Source organism: Gorilla gorilla, chromosome 23 (assembly GCF_029281585.2).
Source record: "Gorilla gorilla gorilla isolate KB3781 chromosome 23, NHGRI_mGorGor1-v2.1_pri, whole genome shotgun sequence".
NCBI lineage: Eukaryota > Metazoa > Chordata > Mammalia > Primates > Hominidae > Gorilla > Gorilla gorilla.
This window is the reverse complement of record NC_086018.1, coordinates 26,235,951-26,258,874: the sequence shown is the minus strand read 5'-3', so window position 1 is coordinate 26,258,874 and position 22,924 is coordinate 26,235,951. Positions and strand designations below refer to the sequence as shown.

At 39.0% G+C, this 22,924-nt stretch overlaps 1 protein-coding gene and 1 non-coding gene across 9 annotated transcripts in view; both read left to right on the top strand.

The window, feature by feature from the left end:
• TTC28 (tetratricopeptide repeat domain 28) overlaps window positions 1-22,924 on the top strand; it is a 718,078-nt gene that overhangs the window by 452,842 nt on the left and 242,312 nt on the right. The window lies entirely within an intron of this gene.
• Window positions 661-728, top strand: LOC115932003 (small nucleolar RNA SNORD42). The gene has a single exon (XR_004068392.1). It is a non-coding gene; the product is annotated as a small nucleolar RNA SNORD42 (small nucleolar RNA).

The window sequence follows — 22,924 nt, the reverse complement described above, 5'->3', positions numbered from 1 at the left end:
GGACAGATATTCACATATTAAACAATATGGCAACATTCTAGAAGAGTGTATAAATAATACATTAATAAAAATGTGTACATTTTGTGAGGTATAGAGATATCTCCCTGTAATGAAGGGAAATGAAAATAATTAAAATATGAGCAAAATTACGTGAAGATATATGGTCAAATTTAAAAGCGGTAAATTATGAGATTATCCAGAATTCTAATATAACTCAATTGGGAGAACTTTAGACTACTCTTTCTACCAGTATACTTGATTTTTAAAAAAATTATCACGAAAAAAATCCAGAATTTTAATGCTCAAATAATATTGAAGAATGAATAATTATAAAGCAACAAGGGAAAAGCAATTGAAAATTAAAATGGAATTTTTTTTTTTGAGACAGAGTTTCACTCTTGTTGCCTAGGTTGGAGTGCAATGGTGTGATCTCAGCTCACTGCAACCTCTGCCTCCCGGGTTCAAGTGATTCTCCTGCCTCAGCCTCCCGAGTAGCTGGGATTACAGGTGCCTGTCACCACGCCCAGCTAATTTTTTGTATTTTTAGTAGAGATGGGGTTTCACTATGTTGGCCAGGCTGGTCTTGAACTCCTGACCTCAGGCAATCCACCCACCTTAGCCTCCTAAAGTGCCGGGATTACAGGCGTGAACCACCGTGCCCAGCCCTAAAATGGAAAAAATTTAAAATTACTTAGACAATGTGATGTCATCAAAGGAACCCTAAGTAAGGGAAAGAAAAACTATTCGTAAACCTGCAAGAGACACTAGTTATTTTATTTATTCATCCATCCATCTGTTCTGTCTTGAGCCATGTACAGGATTCTAGCTGGTGTACCACTCAACTGATTATTTAATTACATTGAGTTGTGGTTTTTTTCATTTATAGTTGGGTTCTGTTGGTTTCAAACAGACATTTGCAAAACAAATGTTAAGAGAAAGGGAGCATATTATGAGGATACATGTACCCTGGAATGGAAACTCCAGCAAGGACTAGCAGCTTTCTCTATGTGATGGACCACTTAGGGTCTCTGTGTCAAGATTGCTGCTGCTTGCTGAGGATTATTCCCTTAGCACTAGGCCTTGATATGAGCTCCTATGCCTGAAAGGCTGCCCCATGAGGCCTCTTTTTTTTTGCATTCTTTCGGCTTTAGATTCACTCTTAACAGCCACATTCTTTTAATATTTATTAAATTCCTGAAAGTAGATTGATCTGATTGGTTGGAGCTCTTTTCTTCATTCCAGGTCACAAAATACGTTATTGATCGTTCAATTGATTGGCTTTCAGTCAGATGCCCACACCTGACTCAAACAGCTGTGCTGGAATGGTTGAAATCCTGTGGTACTTCATGAGCAGCTATGGCTCTCAGCAGGGGTGGGATGAAGAAGTGGTTTTCCTTAAAAAAGACTGTGGGCTGGCATTTCCCCATCACTGTCTGATAAAAGAAAGCTAATACCTGACTTCCATGGTTGTAGGGTAATCCTTCTAAAAATTATCTATAATTCCCAACTCTCTGCTGGATACTTTCTCAATTATGAACTACTGTGGCCCCTAGGTGTGTAAGTCTAGATTAAGTATTTAAGGCTCGTATCAAATCAGAAAGAAAACGTCCCTTAAATCTTCACACCATTGATTATTTGTTTCATATTAATAAACCATTGTCAGTTGTTTTCTTGCTGTTATCAAAGCTGGAATAAGTGTGTGTTTAGATGGACAAATGACCTGATGTTTGACTTTGATTCTTTGGAACAACAACAACTGTCTTCCTTCCAGACATTTATTTTCATGGGCTTTCCTAATGGCCATGCCTGGTCTATCACAGCTGAGTTCCTGACAACTCTTGCATAGCTTCTCCTCACCAGCCATGTGTAAACTGCTAACATTCCACAACCCACACAGGACTTGTAAACCAAATAGAACAAAGAGCAGTTCCCTGCTGTGATCTACAGACATGAGCCACTCTTGTATTAGGTTTATCTTGTGACTGTAGGAGGAGTTAGAAGAGTTATAGATGCAAATTATATATTTTGACCTCTTCAGGGATTTGGCCTTAAAATTTAAAAATAGGACTCCAGGCTCAATCCCCTGCCTTGTGTTTAAAAACAAAAACAAAACAAAACAAAACAAAGCAAACAAACCTTAGTCTCAGATGTTCTGATTTTCTCTTTGTGTTTCTGTGTATTAAAGAACTTATCCGTGTATTCAGTCCATGTATTAAAGCATTTATCCCATGTGTTAAAGCATTAGTTTACATATCTATCTCCTGCTGTAGACTGTTGGTTCTTCAAGTGCAGAGACTATGTTTAATTTATCTATGTATTCCCACCTTCCAGCTTCTCTTTCTAGCACAGTACCTATACGTGCTAGATATGTAGTCAGTAGTTGTGGCATGAACAGATTGTTAAAAGAAAAGAAAAGATTGTTGAAAGATACTAACTTTAGAACATACCTAAATAAGTACTTGGGGATAACTTGGGCATCACCCAAGTTATATACTAGTATTTATTATAATTCATACCCATAAAACACTTGATACATTTTTCATCAGTACAGGCTTCCCACATAGGTGCACACATCTCTCTTAAACATTTTGCCAAAACCTCACACACAGAATTGAGTAATGAGGTTAGACTTCCTATTAGGTCATTTCTCTTCGCTGAGGAGGATTAAAATCCTGGAATTGGAATGAATGAGAACTAATAGTTTACAATTATAGAAAATTTTTCTGCCCATACAGAAAAAATTTTGGTTCAACTCACACTTGACTTAATGTTCAGACCCTTCCCAGCTGCTACTATAGGATATACGTCTAAGGGAAAATATCCTATTTCTCTCGAACCTCCCCCAGTCTCTCTCTGTATTCTAAAACATCTGTGTAATTCAGGGAAGGCACCTGGATGAATCTGGCATGGCATGTAAAGGAAATGTGGAGGAACCTCTTTTGAAGAATCTCCTCTGATGTCCAGGAGAATAAAAGGGTTGTTTTCTTTTCTGGGCAATGAGAAGACAAAGACCCTTCCCCTCTATGTGAAGACTCAGTCTTGTGTTGTAGTCACCTATGAATGGATTGTAACAAGTCTCATCTGGATCTCTTGAATTTTAATAATCTGCAGAAAGCTTCAGCAGGATCAATAAGCTTTTTACAGCCAACAGATCTCTCTGTGGAATACTGCTCATCCTTGAGAAATTCTGCCTTGGTTTGGCTGGGAGGGGCCTTTCTGTGGCCAGTGATATTTGCTTGCATTCTTTGCTGTATCTCTCGTATAACATACTTCCACTTGGGCTGATGTGACAATTACAAGTAGAAAAGGAGACTGAATTTTTCTCTGTCAGATTTTGTTACCGTTCACTGTGGAAGTGATGCCGGTCAGAATCTGCTCTTGCAGGATGCAGACTACTGCCACAATGGCTTTTTCCATTCTTTCATTTCCAACTGGTATCTGTCAGCTGGGGACCAAACTGGATAGCAGGTTCCCACTATTCAAATATTCTGCTCGGAGACCAGACACATTGCATGTGTGCATTCTATTTATTACCACTTCATGAAGCAGTCATTAGAAATGGAATTTCGCCCTTTTTAGATTTTTTTTAAATTTAAGCATCTCAAAATGTTTTAAAGAACTGTAATTCTCAAAATCCTTTCATAGAGAAAGGAACACATCATTATTTCTGTCTGGCAGCAGTGGACATTTCTGGGCAGTTATGCTGTGTCTAACCCACAGAGCTCAGAATGAGGCTTGAGTTACTACTCTGAATGCTGGATGACTGTTCTTAACTCCTGATTCGTATGCTTGTAGAATTGAAAGGGGTGGTGGGGAATAAGCTTTTAAGACTAGCAGCTCTTAGGAAGCTGCTTGTTGCCTCCATATTACTAGTCTATAACATTGTTTTGAGGACCTCCCTTGACTTTATATAGCCTCAAATATATTGTTAAAATAGAAGGATAACAAAATAGTGAAATTAGTTGAATCTGGAGTACTTGAACAAGCTCGTTGCTTCCATATTTTATTTATCTACACTAGAATAGGTCTATAAGGTTGAACTGAATAGTTTTGGAGTCAGCTTTTTGCTGGCAACAGTTGATAGCAGTTCCTTATGATAGCTGTTAAAAGTTAAGGATGTTCTTGATCCACTTGGTCCCCCTTTATTTTAGCTGGCTTCACTTAATTTTTTCGGTTTGTATTATTAAAGCCAAATGGAGAACTTATTTATTCTGTGTGTGATTTTTAAAGACAGTAGATATTCTACCCAGAACTACAAAATTAGCTTACTTTTTCCCTTGAAATTGACTTTATTTTCCTATTGGAGAGGGTGTAGTTTTTTTGTTTGTTTGTTTTTTGAGATGGAGTCTTGCTCTGTCGCCCAGGCTGGAGTGCAGTGGCATGGTCTCGGCTCACTGCAACCTCCACCTCCCAGGTTCGAGCGATTCTCCTGCCTCAGCCTCCTGAGTAGCTGGGACTACAGGCGTGTGCCACCACGCCCGGCTAATTTTCTGTATTTTTAGTAGAGATGGGGTTTCACTGTGTTGGCCAGGATGGTCTCGATCTCCTGACCTTGTGATCTGCCTGCCTGAGGCTCCCAAAATGGTGGGATTACAGGCGTGAGCCACCACGCCTGGCCGGGGTGTAGTTTTTTAAACAACCTAGAAAATATTTATATTCCATTTATTGATTTAAAGAAAAAATTTTTAAAGTTCCTACCAATAAAAGGATCTTCAGTGTCTTAGAGTGACCTTCCTCAGATCTTGAGTGAAGTCTAAACTGTGTGTGTGTGTTTTTTGTTTTTGTTTTTGTTTTTGTTTTTGTTTTTGTTTTTGATGGAGTCCTGTTCTGTCGCCCAGGCTGGAGTGCAGTGGTGCAATCTCGGCTCACTGCAACCTCTGCCCCCAGGGTTCTAGCGATTCTCCTGTCTCAGCCTCCTGGGTAGCTGGGATTACAGGTGCACACCACCACGCCCAGCTAATTTTTGTATTTTTAGTAGAGACGGGTTTTCGCCATGTTGGCCAGGCTGGTCTTGAACTCCTGACCTCAGGTAATCCCCCTGCCTCGGTCTTCCAAAGTGCTGGGATTACAGGTGTGAGCTACCGCACCTGGCCAAACATATATTTTTAAAATTTATTTTTATTGTGGTAAAACATACATAACAAAATTTACTATTTTAACCATTTTAGCTACACAGTTCAGTGACATTAAATATTTTAACATTGTTTTGTAACTACTACCACCATCCATCTCCAGAACAATTTCATTTTCCCAACTTGAATTTTGTGCCTATTAAACAGTCAACTCCTCATTCTCCTTTTCTCCTCAGCCTTTAGCAACCATCATTCTTCTTTCTGTCTCTGTGAATTTGTTTACTCTAGGTATCTCATATTAGTGGAATCACACAGTATGCATCCTTTTGTGTCTGCCTTATTTCACTTTTAATGTCTTCAAGGTTTATTCATGTAGCATGCATCAGAATTTCCTTCTTTTTGAAGTCTGAATAATATTTTATTGTATGTATATACCACATTTTGTTTATCCATTAATCTATAATGGACATTTGGTTTGCTTTCACCTTTGGGCTATTGTGAATAATGCTGCTATAAACATGGACGTGCAAATATCTATTTGAGGTCCTGCTTTCAATTCTTTTGGGTATATACCCAGGAGTAGAATTGCTGAATCATATGGTAATTCTATAGGTAACTTTTTGAGGAACTGCCATACTGTTTTTTACAATGGTTGTACCATTCTACATTCCCACTAGCAGTGCACAAGGGTTCCAATTTCTCTATATCCTTGCTAACACTTGTTTTCTTTTTTTTCAAATCTGTAATAACATCCTAATGAGTGCGAAGTGGTATCTCATTGTGGTTTTGATTTGCATTTTCCTGATGACTAGTGATATTAAATAGATACTTAATATGTGCTTATTAGCTATTTATGTATCTTGTTTGGAGAAATGTCTTCAAGTTCTAAGTCCATTTTTGAATTGGGTTGTAGGAGTTCTTTACATATTCTGGGTATAAATCCCTTTTTAGGTATATTTGCAAATATTTTGCTCCATTTTGTGTGTTGTCTTTTTACTTCTTTGGTAGTGACCTTCGATACACAAAAGTTATTAATTTTGATAAAGTTCAGCTGATTGATTTTTAGCTGTGTCACTCATGCTGTTGGTGTCATCTTTAAGAAAGCACTGCAGAATCCGATGTCACGAAGCTTTTCCTCAATGTTTTATTCTAAGAGTTTTATAGTTTTAGCTCTTGAGTTTAGGTCTTTCATCCATTTTGAGTTGATTTTTATATATGGTGTAAGGTAAAGATTCACTTCATTCTTTGAGAGGCCAGGGTCAGAGGATCACTTGAGGCCAAGAGTTTGAGATCAGCCTGGGCAATATAGTGAGACCCCATCTCTAAAAAAATAAAAATAAAATAAAAATTAGCCGAGCATGGAGGTGTGCATCTGTAGTCCCAGCTACTTGAGAACCTCAGGTGGGAAGATCATTTGAGCCAGGAGTTTGAGGTTACAGTGAGCTATGATTGCTCTACTGCACTCCAGCCTGGGTGACAGAATGAGACCCTGTCACAAAACAAAATAAAAAATAAACAGATGACCTGAATAGTCCTATAGAATGGATAAACTGGACTTCATCAAAATAGTAACTAATGCTCTTTGAAAGATATAATTGAGAAATAAAAGTAAACAAATACCACAGTTTAAAACTTGACAAAAGAGTTGAACAGATACTTGGTCAAATAATGGCACTGAGTGACAAAAACAACATTAAAAAATGCTCAACATCAGCCGGGTGCAGTGGTCACGTCTGTAATCCCAACACTTTGGGAGGCCAAGGCGGGTGGATCACTTGAGGTCAGGAGTTAAAAACCAGCCTGGCCAACATGGTGAAACCCTGTCTCTACCAAAAAATACACAAATCAGCCAAGTGTGGTAGTGCCCACCTGTAGTCCCAGCTACTCGGAAGGCTGAGGTGGGAGAATCCCGTGAACCGGGGAGGCAGAAGTTGCAGTGAGCTGAGATTGCACCACTGCACTCCAGCCTGGAAAGACAGAGTGAGACTCTGTCTCATAAAAAGAGAAGAGAAGAGAAGAGAACAGAAAAAGCTCAACATCAATAGTATTTAGGGAAATGCAAATTTAAACTACAGTGAGCAAGCCTACATGCCCATTAGAATGGCTAAAATTAAAAACACTGACCACACTGAGTTTTGGCAAGGATGTGGAAGAACTAGAACTCCCATATACTGCTGCTGAGAATGCAAAGTTGTACCACCACTTTGGAAAACAGTTTGGCAGTTTCCTACAAAGTTAAACACATACCTACCATATGACCGAACCGTTTCACTCCTAAAAATTTACACTAGTGAAAAGAAAGCATACGTCTACACAAAGATTTGTACATGAACATTCATAGCAGCTTTATCTATAATAGCCAAAAACTGGAAACAATCCAAATATCCACTAGCAGGTGAATGGATAAACAAAGTGTGGTAGTATATCCAAACAGCAGAATACTTCTCACTAATAAAAAGGAACAAACTACTGATACATGTAACAACATGGTTGAATCTCAAAGTAATTATGTTGAGTGAAAGAAGCCCAACAAAGCCAGAGTATATACAAAATGATTTCACTTATATGAAGCTCTACAAAATGCAAACTAATCTTTAGGCACAGAAAGCAAATCAGTGGTTGCCTGGTAATAGGGGTAAGGAGGTAGGACATAAAGTAGGGAATGCAAAGGGGCATGAGAAAAATTTTGGGAGGTGGATGGGATATGTTCACTATGTTGCCTGCCGTGGTGATTTTACAAGTGTACACATATGTCAGAGCTTACAAGTTGTACACTTCAATATATGTTATTTATTTTTTGTCAATTACCTCAGTAAATAAATTGCATGCTATTTTCAATTATCTGTGCAATTCTACCCTTCTTTAGGTCATTATTATTTCTTTTTGTAATTGTGTTGCTGTTTGTCCGTGGCAGAAAAGTTGATCTCAATTTGAAGAGTTGGAGACATTTCCCTTGGTGGAAGCAGGAATGAGTAACTTGGGAAAATGGAATGAAAATTTGAAGCACCATTGTTTTTCTTTTCTTCTTCTTTCTTCTTCTTCTTCTTTTTTTTTTTTTTTTGACAGAATCTCTCACTCTGTTGCCCAGGCTGGAGTACAGTGGCACGATCTCGGCTCACTGCAACCTCCGCCTTTTGGGTTCAAGCAATTCTTCTGCCTCAGCCTCCCGAATAGCTGGGACTAAATGCATGCACCATCACACCTGGCCAATTTTTGTATTTTTAGTAGAGATGGGGTTTCACTATGTTGGCCAGGCTGGTCTCAAACTCCTGACCTCGGCCTCCCAAAGTGCTGGGATTACAGGTGAGCCACTGCGCCCAGCCAGCACCATTGTTTTTCTGTGACATGTGGCAGTAGTCTGTAAGGTTTATTATTTGATCGTTAATGGATAGCCTGTTTAAGGAGCATGGGATCTGGAGGCATAAAAAATTGTGCTTTGCCATTTACTGGTTCTTACTAACATTGGGAAAGCTGCCGAATTTCTAAGTGATAGTCATGTATCTCAGGGTTGAGGACAATCATTATGAACATATTCTGGTCAAGAATCAGTTGTTTTAAGTGAATAAACCTTCTTAAACTAGTTTAAGCAAAAAAGGGAATGTAGTCACACTATATAGAGGTTTCTAATGAATGCTGGGGCAAGAAGTTCAGCTGGGGCCTCAGGAGGAACTGTACAATGAAGGGGAGATCACTTTCTTATATTTGCTTCTCATCAGTCATCTCCCTGCCCCCATGACCCCCTCCAGCAGCCCATTTAGCTCAGAAACTTCTGTTTCTCTGTGCACATGGACCAAATACATATCCATTCTGGACCTAGCCCTATATCAGTTTCTAACTCCCAGAATTGATTGCCAGCTCCTAGTTTTTAGCAGAAACTTTCTAGAGTTCCTGAGACATGATAAATTCTTGAGAGGTTATTTGACTGGCTTACTTGGGTTCTGGGGTCCATCAAGGTATTAAGAGCCATGAAGGGAAGGGTGGTCATATAACCTACTCACTAGGGGTTTGAGAACAGAGCGGCTCTTGAGAAGGGCTGTATAAGACAGGCACATTGCATACTACATGTGCTATGGAACCTTGGTATTCTGTGGACCAGCAACATCAGCATCACCTGGGAGTTGGTGAGGGATGCAGAATCTCAGATCCTGCCCCAGACCTACTGCATTTTAACATGACACATGCACCTTAAAGCTCAAGAAGCACTGCTATAGAGAAGGGTTTCTCCACCTCAGCACTGCTGAGATGTGGTCCTGGGTCCTCCTTTATTGTGGGGGTCTGTTCTGTGCATCGTAGGATGATTAGCGGCATCACTGACCTCTGCCCACTAGTTGCCAGTAGCAACTCTCCTACCACAAGTTGTGACAACTAAACATGTCTCCAGATATTCCCAGATGTCCCTGGAGGGAGGAAATTGCCCTAGTTGAGAATCATTGCTATAGAGGATGAAAAGAAATAACATATAAAGTGTTTTATAAACTGTTAATCTGTACAAATATTAGTCAGTCTCCTGGGATTTGCCCTCCAAAATCCAAAGCCCATGTGGAAGGGTAGGTTTAATATCAGGCTTTTGTGAGTTTTTATTTCTTTATAATGTCAGGTTTTATAACTTTCTTGTGAACTTTACTATATTAATTTAGAAAGCCATTTCTTTTCATTTTCCATTTTTGAGATATAGTGGAAAAATGTTTATTCATGTAGGTACCATGTACACATTAAATCTTGAACCTAGCCACTTGTGTAATTGTGCTTGTTTTCTATAAAATACCTTCTGTTATTGAACAGTGAGACCTTTTCAGAGAAATCTCTTTGGGAAGTTCAGGCTATAATCATTCAGGATGTTCCACTGCTGTGGCCAACTGTGGGGATGCAAAAACAGATCAAATCCAGTTCAGATAATTAAGTTCTAAAACACAGATGTTTGAAGCTCATCAAAATAGATTATAAAAGCTGAAATCATTATAGTAGCTTCCTATAAATGTTTAACAATGAATAGTAGAAGTAAATATTTTCTCAATTTCAATTTCTTCTTTTGAAGAAGAAACCAAAGTATCCTTTCCAGAGGGACTTTGCTGGCTTCACCTAATGTGGAGTAAAAGTTTCTTTTTCACATCCTTTGCTTCTTATGCTACTGTATAAATTCTTCTCTGAAAGGAAGGAGCCTATTGCAGTAAGCACATTGGTATGTTCTCAGTGAGTATTTGTGGGATGGAAAGAAGGAAGGACCAAAGAGCAAGCAGACAAGCCAGGATGCTGCACGACATGCTGGCTCTGGCCGCCCCTCTCCATGAAACACAACTGTTATGTTCAGTGTCATGCTGAGAGCGTCTGGACAGAAGGGCCTTTCAGTTCCTGGATATTTTCTCTCCAAAAGTCTGACTCTAAGGACATATTAAGCAAATTAATTCCCTTTTTGTCAGCATACCTAATGCTTGTCCCTCATTATGAATGGAGTTCCTTCATTGTCTTAGGCCAAAGAGCCATTTTAAAACATGGATCTGTGCATATTTTAAACTAAAATGAAAAGATGTGTGCATAATTTGTTCCCATTTCTAGGGTTTAATATCCATATTAAAAGGCTGAAAAGGGCTTGTACAGATCGGCTCAGGCCTTGTTTCTAGCCGCTCCTTGTTGGGGTCACCTTGAGTATGAACAATTGGATTTGAAAGATTCATTTCAACTTAAAATCTTTCACCATAGAAGAGAATTGACTGATACTGTTGTGCATGTCTGAGGATGATGAATAGCCCTTTTCTCCCTCACCCAATAGGAGGTGGATAGCTTCTGAACATTTCTTAATGCAGAACTCAATAGCCAGCCTCAGAAGTAGTAATTGCTGGATCTGTGATCCAACTTTGTGTGTGTACATTAGGTTTACTCATTAAAGTCTCACATGCAAGGGCAGAAGGAAGCCATTCTCACTGCAGAATGAATTTTAAAGAGGAAATACTTTTACTGTAGCTTTAGACACTAAGGTACCAAGTGCCAAGACATGTTTGTCTTGTCAGCAAAAGGATAGGGACTTAAAATCACCTTCGGGTCGTGTAGGTTTTCTGGGTTACCCACAGTGGCAGCCATGAACTAAACTTGGGATTTTCCCTCTTTGAAAACATGTGGGTGTTGTGTTCTGCTTTACCTCTCACATCTGGTGATCAGAGCTCTAGGTCAACAGGGGAAATGTCTGACTGTACATGCAGATTTGCAGTTTGTCCATAAAAGATTTAGCGCTGTTTTTTCAGCCCTCTGTGTCAGGCTTCAGCTGCATCAATGCTCATTAAAGAGCAGCAGCTAGGTGAACCCAGGCATATACACAGAGCTCCCATCAATATTGCAAGAAGTGGGTGTATAGCAGGCGGAAATGGAGGTGAGAGTTGGGGAGCTAAATTAGGCTCCTAAGGCAAGATCAATAAAGCGTTATTTAACTACTTCCTGCATTTGTTTCAATAATTTTTATTGAGTAACCACTAAATGCCAGCCACTATTCCAGGTTCAAAGGATACAAAGTTGAATGGATAGATATGGTCCTTTCCTTCTCATATTCATAGTCTGTTAGGTTGAAGACACACAGAATAAACAATCATAACTTGATGATAAGTGCCACAATAGAGGTCTGGACAGTGGACCCATTTCACAGAAAAAGTAACATGTGGACTAGGTCCTGAGAAGTTAAGTAGAATTCTCTAGTTAGAGGCAGAAGAGATAGGGCACTTTAGGGAAAGTAAACAGAGGTTGTCTCAGAAGCATGCAAGTCCGTGCCATGTTTAGGACACAGCAGGGTGTTCCAGTGGTTTCAGTCTAAGGAGTGTCAAGCATGCAGGGGGACAAGACTAGATGGGCAGACTGAGGCTGTGTTATCATGGGGTTCATACCATACTGTGGATTTAGAATCTACCCAGTGTCCTAAGCAATGAGAAACTATCAAAGCCAGTTCTTGTCTTCTCTTGCTTAGCTCCCAACACCAATACCTTAAAGTTCAGCTTCACCTAGTCAATCCCTGACCAGGTGAGTCTCTGGAGCAAACGTAACCCTGGGTTATTAGCTATTGGAATTTAGAATTAGTCTTGCTACCCTAAACTGTTCTATGTCCAGACACTCATAAGCTCCCTGAGCTCAGTGACTGGACCCTCACTCTATCCTTGTTCTCCTGGTTTTTGTGACTGAGCTTTTGCTTGCTTTTCTGATTAGCCTTCCAATTCCCAGTTGGAGCTAGTGCAGACACTGAGTCTGTCTCTTATCAGTCCTCTTCCTCCTCCTAGGGCCTGTATTCTTCTTTCCATATTCCAGCTGCATGCTGGGATCCTGCTCCAACTAACAACTTTCCTGGAGCCACACCATCGTCACCTACTCGTTGTGAGTCCCTGTTAACTCTTAAAGTTGTGTACAACCTACCAAATCAGACTTCTTTGTCTGTATTATCTCACCTTTATCCACATTTGTTGCCTCCCTATGGATATAGATTTAGATGATACTAGGCCTGTATTCCTTCTCTCCATACTGTCAAGCTCATTCATTCTCCTCACCCTATTCTTGGCTTGTTTCAAATTTTTCCTATTCTCTACTAGTCACACTACATGCTCCAGCATGTCTGTGGCAAACATACTCTTAACGTGGGCCCCATGATTCCTGCCTTTCTTCATGCCCTTGTGTGATCTGTTTCCTTTGAGTATGGATGGATCCTGTGACTTGCTTCTAACCAATAGAACATGGCAAAAGTGACAGAATGTACATTATTTTGTGTATATGATTATGTAAGATTGTAGCCCTCATTTTGCTGGAGTCTCTCTCTCCCTTGCTGGCTATGAGGTAGCAAGTAGCTATATTGGGGAACCCCATGTGGCAAAGAACTTCAGGTGGCTTTGAGGAGCTGAGGGCAGTCTCCCCTGACAGCCAGCAAAAAACTGAAGCTCTCAGTTCTACAATTGCAAGGAACTGAATGCTGTCAACAACCACACAAGCAGGGAAGCAGATCCTCCCCAAATTAAGCCTCCACATGAGAACCAGGTCTAGCTGACACCATGATTGCAGCCTTGCAGAGGACCCAGTGAAGCTATGCCTGGACTCCTTACTCACAGAACTGTGAGATAATAAATGGGTGTTATTTTAAGCTACTGAAACTGTGGAAATATTGTTACTCAGCAATAGATAACTAATACAATGTCTCAGTGGAGCAAAACAACATACAGCAATTAGAATATCTGTTCTGGCTAAATGCTTAGCATCTGGTAATTAGATGTGTAATTGTGCTTTATCAAACATTTTTTCTCTCTCCTACTAACATTCCTAAGGAAATGGGAAATTGCTATTTTCTACATGGAATTGGTTCATCACCTTAATTGTCTTATTCCTGAAACAGGTGTCCTAGATAAAGGACACCAGATGGGATCCAGCAGCTGGAGTAGGAAAACTCTGGAATCACAGAGACTCTGTTGAGTGTAACCTTGTGTGTAATAGAGGACAAAGAAAAAATAAAAGAACTCTTAAAGATTTTCTTGAGAGTGTTCGAAAGGTGTCAGTGGTGTCTAAAGTATAGTGATAAATGGTTCAGGATGAATGTTTGTCATCCCTTTTGAAATTGAGACGCTTCACAAAGGTTTACTGGCAGAAAATACAAACATTTTCTAACGCATTTTTCAAATCTCTCAGTTTCATAACAGTATTAGGTTGATCTGTTATTTATGCATCATTCTCATATTAATTTTCCCATTTTGTTCTTTTGATTGTCAGTCATTTAACCTCTCTTGATCTTTGGTTAGGTGTCAAAATGGGATAATCTCTTATTTTATGTAGGGGAGAGTTAAAAATAACATTTTGTGAACACCTACTGAGTACTTTGCTACTTGTTTTGCATCTCCTATGAGCTTCTCCACAGTAGGTCCATGAAATGGCTGTTTTTTTTTTGGTTTTTGTTTTTTTTTTTAACAAAGTCTCGCCCTGTCACCCAGGCTGGAGTGCAATGGCGCGATCTTGGCTCACTGCAACCCCTGCCTCCAGGTTCAAGCGATTCTCGTGTCTCAGCCTCCTGAGTAGCTAGGATTACAGGTGCCTGCCACCATGCCTGGCTAATTTTTGTATTTTTAGTAGAGAGAGGATTTCATCATGTTGGTCAGGCTGGTCTCGAACTCCTGACCTCAGGCAATCCACCTGCCTCGACCTCCCAAAGTGTTGGGATTACAGGTGTGAGCCACCACGCCCAGACGAAATGGGTATTTTTTTCTTTATTTTTGTTAAGTGAGCAAAGCAAGACCAAGAGACATTAAGTAATGTGCCCAAGTACATAGCTAGTAAGTCTCAGAGTCAGAACTTAATCCCACTGACTTCAAAAATGTCTTTCCATGACATCAGTGGTTCTCAAAGTATGGTTCATGGATTCCTTGGGGTTCCTGAGATCCTTTCAGGGAATCCATGAGGTCACAACTATTTTCATAATAATACTAAGATATTATTTATCTTTTTTTTTTTTTTTTTTTTTTTTTACTGTGTTGGTGTTTGCACTGACGGTATAAAAGTAATGGTGGGAAAAACTGCTGGAGCCTTAACATGAATCTGGACAGTGGCACCAAGCTGCACTAGAAGTCATTGTATTTTTGACTGCCATAAACTTGAAGTTAAAAGGGCTGGAGTGGGGTGGGGTGGGAGAGCCAGTTTGACTTAAAAATGTCCTCAATGAAGCTATTATAAGCATTAATTTTAATAAATCTCAACCCTTGAGTAGATCTTTTTAGTATTTGTAGTGATTAAATGGGTAGTACATGTAAAGCACCTGTGTTGCATACCAACTAATCACTGTGGTTGTCTAAAAGAAAGGCGCTTGTGCACTTGAGTTGTGAACTGAGTGGGTATTTTTTATAGAACTTTTTTTTATGTGAAAGAATGACTGAAGAAAACTGTGGTTTTTCCAGACTTAATATTTGGAGAAATTTTATCAAAACTGAATGAGTGAAAAAAACTGAATGAATGTGCCTGTCACTTCAAGGAAAACAGTATTTGCTGCCAATTCATGCTTTTAAGGGAAAGATAGAGTTTGGGGAAACTTGTATTTACCACCGTGACTGTGAGAGCTTGACAACTTCCCAACACTTATTTTCTTGATGAAGTGGTGGTGAATTTTTGATATTGTATAATGAAATTGTCAACATTTGGAAGATCTGTAGCCTTACTGAACAATATTTTCCAATAGCCAATGCATAATGTTATAAAATTATGAGTGGGCAAAAGAGCCACTGAAAGTGCAAGATAAACCAATGCATTTGAAAGTAACAGAGTACAGAAAGTTCATTGATATAGTCTTAAATTCCACATTGCAGCTAACCTTAGAAAAGCACGTGTCAAGTTTTGGTATAATGGTAAAGAATGATATTCACATCATCTATTTTCCAATTACATATCTATGTGAGGCTGTTTTTTAAAAAATATATTTCAACCAAAACAACATATTTCAACAGATTAAATGCAGAAGCAGATAAGAAAATCCAGTTGTCTTCTATTAAGCAAAAACATTAAGGATTTTAAAAAGTGTAAAGTGATGCCATTCCTTTCCTTATTTTGTTGTTTTAGGGGATATATGTTTCATAAAAATGTGTTATTTATATTAGCATGTAAAGGATTTATAATTCTAATGGGTTAACAGATATTCAAAAATTCTAATGTCTTATACATTAAACATTGTTATGTACTGCATAACCCACATAAACAAAAGTTTGTTGGAATTGTACTTATTAAGTATATAAATGATCCTGAGACTAAAAAGTGTTTTTAGAACTGATGCATTATACTGTGCTGCTTCTTGTTCTTACATGCCTATGCTAAAACTAAAATAAAATATTATAAGCAGACTAACTTGATAAGTCACTTTAAAGATGCATATCATTTCACTAATGACAATAAATGTGCTTTGCCTTTATCCTGTTAGCCTTGATTTTGCTGTTGGAAAATACATTTCCTGATATTAGGAGATTATATACAGTTATCACTTTCCTCTATCACCACAATTCCTTTATACTAAATGGAATCCATAAATTAGATGTGACTTGGCTGAACTGATGTAATAGGTATATGGCAAAACTCATTGGATATTCATGTCTGAATTTATTGTTAGGTCAGTTATAGATTTTTCTGGCAATCTAGATGTTTCTGGCACTCAGTTTTTTATTTTTATTTTTTGCATGTACATAGTAGGTATATATATTTATAGGGTACATGAGCTCTTTTGATATGCAGTGTGTATCTTGTGTAGTCATTAACACTCAGCTATTAGGAGAGATGGCTTCTCTGACTTGGACCATTTAATACCACCTAATGAATATGCTGTAACTTGTTGCAGCAAATCTCTTGCCTATATCTGAGGGTATTTGTTATTTTCTCCACACTGAAGCTAAACGTTTCATCACATGAAATGTTTATTATTGAAAATAAGACTGGGTGCGGTGGCTCATGCCTGTAATCCCAGCACTTTGGGAGGCTGAGGAAGGACGATCGCTTGAGCCCAGGAGAAAACTAGCCTGGGCAACACAGGAAGACCCTGTCTCTACAAAAAATAAAAAATTGCCAAGCATGGTGGCATGCGCCTGTGATCTGAGCTACTTGGAAGGCTGAGGTGGGAGGATCACTTGTGCCTGGGAGATTGAGGCTGCAGTAAGATGTGATCACACCACTGTACTTCAGTCTGGGTGACAGAGTGAGACTGTGTCTCTAAAAAAATTTTTTTAAAACTAAAAAAATATTTATTGTCATCAACATCATTAGAGGACCTCAGGATCAGTAATGACTATGATATTGCTGCATCTTTGTAAATGTTGTCAATATCCTTTCCTCCTTATTGACTGCCTCTTGCTTTGTTTTTTTAACCTTTCCTTTGTATGTAAATGAGACTGTCATGTAAATTCAGTTCACTAGAATTACGTGTAGCAAAGATGATGTAAACACAATCTATTCCTTACTACTCCCCAATTTACAACACATAACTCATGTGTTAACATGTCTCTCACTCCAAATACCTTATGCCTGAAGGAGAGTTAGACTTATTAATGAATTTGTGCACCAAAGGTTCAGGCCAAGCTCACCTCCTCTTTGAAGGCTTTTCTTACTTTCTTTGCACTCCCACTCATTGAACATAGTCCAAGTTGAATTGACCACTCCTTCCTTCATGCCCTGATGATATGGACTTCTTTCAAATCAGCTATGATAGCTACTATACTAGTTATATGCCAGGTCTTCATAGCGTACTCTAAGCCTTCCAAAGACAGAGACCATTCATTTCTCATTCATTCATTCTGCAAATGTTGAGTACCTCTCTGTCTCATTGCTGTGCTGGATGCTGAGGATGGAGCAGTGAGTGACCCAAAGTGCATCTCCTCTCAGAATTTAGGCAATTGTGTCTCGAATGCCTAGCCCTATAGGTTCTGCTATATAGTAAGGGCTTAACAAATGTCTGTTACACGGTGTAGGATGCTTTTCATTCACAGTACTTTTTGGTATTTAATTTTTAAGCAAGTCAAAATTTGGTTAGCCTGTACTTTGTGCAAATATGGCATTTTTCTCTCTGATTTCAAGAAAACCATTGTACCTAAGACTAAGAAAAGTTAATAAAAACATGCCTTATATTTGCACCATTCCTAATGATTTAAAAATATTTTCCCATGCTTATTTCATTTGACTGTTATAGTAACCATAAGATCAGTAAGGAAGATGGTTTTGTCCTCATTTTGCATATGAGCGATAGAACATCACTAGGATCCTAGTCTTCTGATTCAACACCAACTTACCTACATTCACAAACACATCCTCTCTCTCACACATACACACACACACACACACACACCATGTGTGCATGCTTTAAAATCATTTTAGAGATTTGTCAAGATAAGCTTGCTTTTATTCCCATAGAGATGAATTCCATAATGAAGTTGTTTTTATACAAAAGAAAATTTATCACCAAATAAGGAAGCAAGGAACAGAGAGGGCAGAGCAGGCATTATTTTTCACAGCAAAACCCAATTAATATGATCCATCATTGGAACCTCTACCTTCTTTTCATACTGTGTGAGATAGTAGCACAGAGGTTGCAGTAGTGAATGAGCATGGAAACTCAGTGCTGGAAGGCACCATGCAGACCATCTGATCCAGTCTTCTTTCTTTATTATTATACTTTAAGATCTAGGGTACATGTGCACAACGTGCAGGTTTGTTACATATGTACACATGTGCCATGTTGGTGGGCTGCACCCATTAACTCGTCATTTACATTAGATATATCTCTTAATGCTATCCCTCTCCCCTCCCCCCACCCCACCACAGGCCCCGGTGTGTGATGTTCCCCACCCTGTGTACAAGTGTTCTCATTGTTCAGTTCCCACCTATTAGTGAGAACATGTGGTGTTTGGTTTTCTGTCCTTGCGATAGTTTGCTTAGAATGACGGTTTCCAGCTTCATGCATGTCCCTACGAAGGACGTGAACTCATCCTTTTTTATGGCTGCATAGTATTCCATGGTATATATGTGCCACATTTCCTTAATCCATTCTATCCTTGATGGACATTTGGGTTGGTTCCAAGTCTTTGCTATTGTGAATAGTGCCACAATAAACATACATGTGCATGTGTCTTTATAGCAGCATGATTTATAATCCTTTGGGTATATACCCAGTAATGGGATTGCTGGATCAAATGGTATTTCTAGTTCTAGATCCTTGAGAAATCACCACACTGTCTTCCAAAATGGTTGAACTAGTTTACAGTCCCACCAACAGTGTAAAAGTGTTCCTATTTCTCCACATCCTCTCCAGCATCTGTTGTTTCCTGACTTTTTAATGATTACCATTCTAACTGGTGTGAGATGATATCTCATTGTGGTTTTGATTTGCATTTCTTTGATGGCCATTGATGATGAGCAATTTTTCATGTAACTGTTGGCTGCATAAATGTCTTCTTTTGAGAAGTGTCTGTTCATATCCTTCACCCACTTTTTGATGAGGTGGTTTGATTTTTTCTTGGAAATTTGTTTGAGTTCATTGTAGATTCTGGATATTCGCCCTTTGTTAGATGAGTAGATTGTAAAAATTTTCTCCCATTCTGTAGGTTGTCTGTTCACTCTGATGGTAGTTTCTTTTGCTGTGCAGAAGCTCTTTGGTTTAATTAGATCCCATTTGTCAATTTTGGCTTTTGTTGCCATTGCTTTTGGTGTTTTAGACATGAAGTCCTTGGCCATGCCTATGTCCTGAATGGTATTGCCTAGGTTTTCTTCTAGGGTTTTTATGGTTTTAGGTCTAACATTTAAGTCTTTAATCCATCTTGAATTAATTTTTGTATAAGGTGTAAGGAAGGGATCCAGTTTCGGCTTTCTACATATGGCTAGCCAGTTTTCCCAGCACCATTTATTAAATAGGGAATCCTTTCCCCATTTCTTGTTTTTGTCAGTTTTGTCAAAGATCAGATGGTTGTAGATACACGGCATTATTTCTGAGGGCTCTGTTCTGTTCCATTGGTCTATATCTCTGTTTTGGTACCAGTATTGTGCTGTTTTGATTACTGTAGCCTTGTACTATAGTTTGAAGTCAGGTAGCGTGATGCCTCCAGCTTTGTTCTTTTGGCTTAGGATTGACTTGGCAATGCGGGCTCTTTTTTGGTTCCATATGAACTTTAAAGTAGTTTTTTCCAGTTCTGTGAAGAAAGTCATTGGCAGCTTAATGGAGATGGCACTGAATCTATAAATTACCTTGAGCAGTATGGCCATTTTCACGATATTGATTCTTCCTATCCAGGAGCATGGAATGTTCTTCCATTTGTTTGTGACCTCTTTTATTTCCTTGAGCAGTGGTTTGTAGTTCTCCTTGAAGAGGTCCTTCACATCCCTTTTAAGTTGGATTCCTAGGTATTTTATTCTCTTTGAAGCAATTGTGAATGGGAGTTCACTCATGATTTGGCTCTCTGTTTGTCTGTTATGGGTGTGTAGGAAGGCTTGTGATTTTTGCACATCGATTTTGTATCCTGAGACTTTGTTAAAGTTGCTTATCAGCTTGAGGAGATCTTGGGCTGAGACGATGGGGTTTTCTAAATATACAATCATGTAATCTGCAAACAGGGACGATTTGACTTCCTCTTTTCCTAATTGAATGCCCTTTATTTCTTTCTCTTCCCTGATTGCCCTAGCCAGAACTTCCAACACTATGTTGAATAGGAATGGTGAGAGAGGGCGTCCCTATCTTGTGCCAGGTTTCAAAGGGAATGCTTCCAGTTTTTGTCCATTCAGTATGATATTGGCTGTGGGTTTGTCATAAATAGCTCTTATGATTTTGAGATACGTCCCATGAATACCTAGTTTATTGAAAGTTTTTTTAGCATGAAGGGCTGTTGAATTTTGTCAAAGGCCTTTTCTGCATCTATTGAGATAATCATGTGGTTTTTGTCTTTGGTTCTGTTTATATGATGGCTTACGTTTATTGATTTGTGTATGTTGAACCAGCCTTGCATCCCAGGGATGAAGCCAGCTTGATCGTGGTGCATAAGCTTTTTGATGTGCGGCTGGATTTGGGTTGCCAGTATTTTATTGAGGATTTTTGCATCGTTGTTCAGCAGGGATATTGGTCTAAAATTCTCTTTGTTGTATCTCTCCCAGGCTTTGGATTCGGGATGATGCTGGCCTCATAAAATGAGTTAGGGAGGATTCCCTCTTTTCCTATTGATTGGAATAGTTTCAGAAGGCATGGTACCAACTCCTCTTTGTACCTCTGGTAGCATTCGGCTGTGAATCCGTCTGGTCCTGGAGATTTTTTGATTGGTAGGCTATTAATTATTGCCTCAATTTCAGAGCCTGTTATTGGTCTATTCAGGGATTCAACTTCTTATCTTGTTTTAGTCTTGGGTGGGCGTATGTGTCGAGGAATTTATCCATTTCTTCTAGATTTTCTAGTTTATTTCCGTAGAGGTGTTTCTGGTATTCTCTGATGGTAGTTTGTATTTCTGTGGGATCAGTGGTGATATCCCCTTTATTATTTTTTGTTGCATCTATTTGACTCTTCTCTCTTTTCTTCTTTATTAGTCTTGCTAGCAGTCTCTCAATGTTGTTGATCTTTTCAAAAAACCAGCTCCCGGATTCCTTGATTTTTTGAAGGGTTTTTTGTGTCTCTATCTCCTTCAGTTCTGCTCTGATCTTAGTTATTTCTTGCCTTCTGGTAGCTTTTGAATGTGTTTGCTCTTGCTTCTCCAGTTCTTTTAACTGTGATGTTCAGGTGTCAATTTTTGAACTTTCCTGCTTTGTCTTGTGGGCATTTAGTGTTATAAATTTCCCTCTACACACTGCTTTAAATGTGTCCCAGAGATTCTGGCATGTTGTGTCTTTGTTCTCATTGGTTTCAAAGAACATCTTTATTTCTGCCTTCATTTCGTTATGTACCCAGTGGTCATTGAGGAGGACGTTGTTCAGTTTCCATATAGTTGAGCGGTTTTGAGTGAGTTTCTTACTCCTGAATTCTAATTTGATTGCACTGTGGTCTGAGAGTTTGTTATAATTTCTGTTCTTTACATTTGCTGAGGAGTGCTTTATTTCCAACTATGTGGTCAATTTTGGAATAAGTGCGATATGGTGCTGAGAAGAATGTATATTCTGTTGATTTGGGGTGGAGAGTTCTGTAGATGTCTATTAGGTCTGCTTGGTCTAGAGTTGAGTTCAAGTCGTGGAAATCCTTTTTAACTTTCTGTCTCGTTGATCTGTCTAATGTTGACAGTGGGGTGTTAAAGTCTCTCATTATTATTGTTTGGAATCTAAGTCTCTTTGTAGGCCTCTAAGGACTTGCTTTATGAATCTGGGTGCTCCTGTATTGGGTGCATATATATTTAGGATAGTTAGCTCTTCTTGTTGAATTGATCCCTTTAGCAATATGTAATGGCCTTCTTTGTCTCTTTTGATCTTTGTTTATTTAAAGTCTGTTTTATCAGAGACTAGGATTGTAACCTCTGCTTTTTTTGTTTTCCATTTGCTTGGTAGATCTTCCTCCATCCCTTTATTTTGAGCCTATGTGTGTGTCTGCATGTGAGATGGGTCTCCTGAATACAGCACACTGATGGGTCTTGACTCTTTATCCAATTTGCCAGTCTGTGTCTTTTAATTGGAGCATTTAGCCCATTTATATTTAAGGTTAATATTGTTATGTGTGAATTTGATCCTGTCATTATGATGCTAGCTGGTTATTTTGCTCGTTAGTTGATGCAGTTTCTTCCTAGCATCAATGGTCTTTACAATTTGGCATGTTTTTGCAGTGGTTGGTACCGGTTGTTCCTTTCCATGTTTAGTGCTTCCTTCAGGAGCTCTTGTAAGGCAGGCCTGCTGGTGACAAAATCTCTCAGCATTCGCTTGTCTGTAAAGGATTTTATTTCTCCTTCACTTATGAAGCTTAGTTTGGCTGGATATGAAATTCTGGGTTGAAAATTCTTTTCTTTAAGAATGTTGAATATTGGCCCCCACTCTCTTCTGGCTTGTAGAGTTTCTGTCAAGAGATCAGCTGTTAGTCTGATGGGCTTCCTTTGTGGCTAACCCGACCTTTCTCTCTGGCTGCCCTTATCATTTTTTCCTTCGTTTCAACTTTGGTAAATCTGACAATATGTGTCTTGGAGTTGCTCTTCTCAAGGCATATCTTTGTGGCATTCTCTGTATTTCCTGAGTTGAATGTTGGCCTGCCTTGCTAGGTTGGGGAAGTTCTCCTGGAGAATATCCTGCAGAGTGTTTTCCAACTTGGTTCCATTCTCCCTGTCACTTTCAGGTACACCAATCAGACGTAGATTTGGTCTTTTCTCATAGTCCCATATTTCTTGGAGGCTGTTGTCCTTGCTTTTTACTTTTTTTTCTCTAAACTTCTCTTCTTGCTT